Source organism: Hippopotamus amphibius, chromosome 3 (assembly GCF_030028045.1).
Source record: "Hippopotamus amphibius kiboko isolate mHipAmp2 chromosome 3, mHipAmp2.hap2, whole genome shotgun sequence".
Classification (NCBI taxonomy): domain Eukaryota; kingdom Metazoa; phylum Chordata; class Mammalia; order Artiodactyla; family Hippopotamidae; genus Hippopotamus; species Hippopotamus amphibius.
This window is the reverse complement of record NC_080188.1, coordinates 107,349,132-107,354,106: the sequence shown is the minus strand read 5'-3', so window position 1 is coordinate 107,354,106 and position 4,975 is coordinate 107,349,132. Positions and strand designations below refer to the sequence as shown.

Genomic DNA, 4,975 nt, shown 5'->3' with positions numbered 1-4,975 from the left:
TTTAAATACATGTGCATCATTATCTTTCTGTTAAAAATATAGGTGAAAATAGTCATAGGTAATTTTAGGATTTAGTTGCTTAATTTGTAAATAATTAGAAAATATTATATTTTTGTTTACAATTTCTAGTTGAACTACTTTATATATATGCTTTATGATTTAACTCCTTAAAAATGTACCACAACTTGTGTCATGGCCTAGCGTGTTATATACTTTGGTGAATGCCCTGTGAGCACTTTCAGATGAATTGAATAGTCCCACAAACATTTTCACTTTCCCCACTTTGATACTAACACTAACACTACCGACTTGTCTGTCCAAAGTTATGTGGCAACCTTTATCTGCATTTGATATAAACTTTAAATGACTTGTTCTGAAATTTTCAATCATTATTTTTGGAAATCAGTTCAGATATCATCTTTAAAGACAAGACTTAAACTTAAGAAGATTTGCTGATTTTGAAGGTTATGATTTAAACAAGAAAGATTTTTCATATTTAATTTATTTGCAGAATGGATTTTTCCGTTTTGGTGATATGACCTCAATTTATTTCTTTATAATTTTCCTCCAGAGGACAGGGTTCTATAAGTCCTGTCCTGCACGGTGATTATCCTGGTGGCTTCTCTGGAGATAAAGAGTCTACCCTCATAATTATCACTAAGGTCCCAATGAATTTAATTATACAAATATCACTCTCGCAAATGCACCAGGTGAATGACTCAATAGTATGGGCTACAGATGTAGACATAGTGTTTATGGCCCTCTGTCCTCACCTCAGGGAAAATTTGTCTGTAGCAATAACCACATGACAAGCTTCTTCTCCAACTGAAATGATAGACTCAAAACATAATAAAGTATGCATATGTAAACTTTATGCATTATTATTATAATTATTTTAATTATTATATACTATTATGTATTTAATATATGATAGTATATATATATAATATATAACATATATAATATATAAATATATGATAGTAGATATATAATATATGATAGTATATATAGTATATAATATATAATTTACATTATATATCATTTAATATATAACTTATACATAAATTATATATAACATATAATATATATTATTAAAATTTTAAAATATATTAACATTAAATATTAATATATAATATAATATATATTATATTATATATATTACATATATTATTATATATTATGTAATATATATTTATATAACTTATATTATAAATATATAAATAATTATATATAATTACACATAACATAATTTATTATATATAAATATACAATTTATAATATGTAAATTGTATATTTATAGATATTATTTTAATATATTTATTTAAATATATTCTTTATAATATATATTATATGTGATATATATTATAAATATATATTACTATATATGATAATAATATAATTATATGTTATTTTATATTATATATAATATATTATTATATATAATTATATCATATATAATAATGTCATATATAATTGTATTATACATTATATATTATGTTAAATTATATATTATTATATATTATTTATAATATATTTAAATATTTATTATTATTATTATTCTACATCCTTCAGCAAAACCAAAGTTCAACAATGCTGTGTGAAGACACGACAGTATCACAGACAGAATCAAAATGCTGCAAAAGCTATTTCACTATTTCACTTTCGTCTCTATGAACACAAACAGCAAACTTTTTTTATGGTAAACAAATCGTATTTAATTTGGTGTTCTTTCTCTCCGATCAAAATGTTGACATTTGCTTGTTATCAGGACCAATCGTGCAAGAATGAATGTTTTTAGTTTCTGTTCACAGTCAAGATTCACCGTTCTTTAGATAACAGGATATTCAAATTCATTGTGATAATCCCACCGAATTGAAGAGTAACATTTTTCTGATGACAAGATGAATTAGATTTCCTGCAAGCATCGAAAGAGTTGGTCACATGGAAGCAGTTCAAGGTTCAGTAATACTGCATGTATCTTATTCTCTGTATTCCCAGACATGGCATCAATGCATGAAGGACAAGAGAGAAGGTAGCAGAGTCCAGAACGTGTATTGACTGGCTTTTTCCTTATGCAGATAACCCAGTAAGTGTTATTAGACACAAAATTCTGAACTAGGCTTTCCATTTTGCAAGAGTACATTGACGGTGTAAGAATACAATCTGTTATGAGTTCTCCTTTGTGATTTTCATAATCAGTCATGTTAGGAATCCTTCGTGATTACTAAAATATATGAAAATTCATTCTATTCTATAATACTCTTTCTGGATATTTCCATAGTCTAATGATCTGCAATAAATTTACCTTCTTGAAGACATTCTTAGAAACTAATTTCAAGTGTAAATGTTTGGGAACATTCTAATGAACAGATATTTGTAAATATGATCATAAGTTCAATTTATATGTTCTCTAAACATAGTCTATTAATCTGTTAAAAATGAAAAGCTGAAAAAAAATGAAAAGATGAGGTAGCCTCTGTAGACCTTGATTCAATGACTTTGAAGACCCCAAGGTAATAATGTAGTAAGCAAGCCGTTATATCAATTCCTATTTTTCTGTTCACAGTTGGGCTTCAGCATCTTATCATATATTTGCTGGACACTTAAAGGTATTCTTCTTTTGTTTGTTGATATTTTTATTCATTTAAAATTTTATATTTTATTGGCTATTTGCTTAGAGATCTTTGTCTATTTTAGATATTATTTCTGTGTATATCCTCTAATATGTAAATCTTTCTCCAAACTACTTTTGTCTGTTGGTGTTGTGGCATCATTTCCTAAATCCTTAAAAATATATATTGAAATTATCAAATACTTGGATTTGGGTTTTCAATGATTGGTTAAGAGTATTCCACCCACAGAATGTAGAAATTCACCTTCTTCATTAATTGGAAAGTAAATATGAAGTAAACTTTGCTTTACTTTTTAATTAAAGCTTTAAGAGTATTTCTTTCTGTATAAGATATTAGCTATACATACAGTTTAATTAGCTTCTAGCTGGAAACCTAGTTGTGAAAACTCATTTATGTAATAATGTGTCTATTCCCAAAAATGTCTAATTACTTGACTCTCCATTAGTCTATAAAATTGTTAAGATTAGGGACAATGTTTTAATTAGCCTTGTATTATAATATCTGAAATTACTGGAACAGAATAAACCATACTGCCTACTTGTTGAATGAATGAACATATTATCATAAGATTTCAGTAAGTCACTAGTAATAATTATATTTCAAGGTGATTTTTTCCTGAACTCTGAAATAAGACATACAGAAGCACCAATGGAACAAAGGAACAATGTAACTGAGTTTGACCTCTTGGGGAGCATCCAGGGTCAGAAAATATTATTTGTCCTGTTCTTGCTCATCTACATTGTGACAATGGTGGGCAACCTACTCATTGTCCTGACTGTGGTGTTCAGCCCAACCCTGGATGCCCCCATGTACTTCTTTCTTGGCTGCTTATCATTTATGGATGCTGTTTATTCTACTACCTTCATTCCAAACATGATTAAAAACTTCCTTTGTGAAAAGAAAGCCATTTCATTCCAAGCGTACATGACCCAGCTATTTATGGAGCACTTATTTGGTGGTGCTGAGATTTTACTTCTGGTGGTCATGGCCTATGACTGCTACATGGCCATCTGCAAACCCTTGCATTATTTGACAATCATGAATCAGCGAGTGTGTGTTCTGCTGCTTCTCTTGGCTTGGAGTGGTGGGTTTTTGCATGCTGTCCTTCATTCTCTCCTTGTTTACAACCTTCCCTTCTGTGGCCTCAATGTCATTGACGACTTCATCTGTGATATGTACCCCTTGTTAAAACTTGTCTGCGCTGACACCTACATTATTGCTGTCACAGTGGTTGCCAATGATGGGACAATCTGTGTGGTCCTCTTTACACTCTTACTCCTCTCCTATGAGGTGATTCTGCACTCCCTGAAGAATCTTAGTCAGGGAGGGAGTCACAAAGCCTTATCCATCTGTGGATCCCACATTACTATGGCGGTTCCCTTCTTTGTGCCCTGTATTTTCTGTACGTGAGAACTCCTTCTACCTTAGCCATTGATAAATCCTTGGCCGTGTTCTACACCGTTATCACCCCTATGTTGAACCCTCTGATCTACACTCTAAGAAATGGATAGATGCAAAATGCCATGAAAAAACTCTGGACCAGAAAAAGAAAATGAAGCAGCAGGGAAAGATATCACTTATTTTCCCTGAAGAACTGTTCTTCCCAGGAAAGCCACGTGTGATTACTAAACTGTGGTAAATGTCTCCTCAAGTTTATAACTTTTGCATGATGAAAAGTTTTATTATGTGAATAATTCCAATGATCAAATATACTTTTTTTAAAGAGCTTTTATTGAGATACAGTTAACAGACAATAAACAGCATATATCTAGAGTGTACAATTTGTTGTCCCAATCTCCCAATTCATTCCCCCGCAACGCTCCCCGCTTTCCCCACTTGGTGTCCATGTGTGTGTTCTCTACACCTGTGTCTCTATTTCTGCCTTGCATTTCCTCCTTCATAGTTGTTAGCATTTGCCTTATGTATTGAGGTGCTCCTATATTGGGTGCATATATATTTATAATTGCTATCACTTCTTCTTGGATGGATCCCTTGATATTTATGTAATGTCCTTTCTTGTCTCTTGTAACATTTTTTATTTTAAAATCTATTTTATCTGATGTGACTATTGTTACTCCAGCTTTCTTTTCATTTTCATATGCATGGAATATCTTTTTCCATTCACTCACTTTCCGTCTGTATGTGTCACTAGGTCTTAAGTGGGTCTCTTGTAGACAGCATATACATGGATCTTGTTTTTGTATCCATTCAGCCAGTCTGCATCTTTTGGTTGGTGCATTTAGTCCATTTACATTCAAGGCAATTATTGATATGTATGTTCCTATTATCATTTTCTTAATTGTTTTGGGTTTGTTTTTGTAGGTCCTTATCTTCTCTTCTGT

General features: G+C 30.9%; 1 pseudogene; it reads left to right on the top strand.

The window, feature by feature from the left end:
• The first annotated feature begins 3,281 nt into the window (after positions 1 to 3,281).
• Positions 3,282 to 4,189, top strand: LOC130850528 (olfactory receptor 4A47-like; annotated as a pseudogene).
• Positions 4,190 to 4,975: the final 786 nt, after the last annotated feature.